Below are 384 nucleotides of genomic sequence, written 5' to 3' on the forward strand. Positions count from 1 at the left end.
GTCTCCCCCTCTCTGTCTCTGTTTATCCCATGTCTATCCTCCCCCTCACTGCCCTTCTCCTCCCCTCTTTGTCCTCCCCCTCTCCTCTGTTATTTCCTCTCTGTCTTCCCCCTCTCCTTCCTCTGTCCTCCCCTCTGTCTTTTCCCCCTCCTCTGTTCTTCCCCCTGTTTGCACTATATCTCCCTTCCACTGTCCTCCCTTCTCCTCTCCTTGGCCCCGCTCTGTCCATCCTCCCCCTCATTTGTCTGTCTCCTCTCCCTGTTGCCCCTGCCTCCAGCTTTCTTTCCACTTCCCTGTCTTCCCCCCTCTTGTCTGTGCTGCTCTGCCCCTTCTTGTCCCTCTGTCTGTCCTCACTCTTCCTCTGTCCTCACCCTCTGTTTTTGT

The sequence above is a fragment of the Nematolebias whitei genome, chromosome 8, assembly GCF_014905685.2.
Source record: "Nematolebias whitei isolate Nwh7 chromosome 8, NemWhi1, whole genome shotgun sequence".
NCBI classification, from domain to species: domain Eukaryota; kingdom Metazoa; phylum Chordata; class Actinopteri; order Cyprinodontiformes; family Rivulidae; genus Nematolebias; species Nematolebias whitei.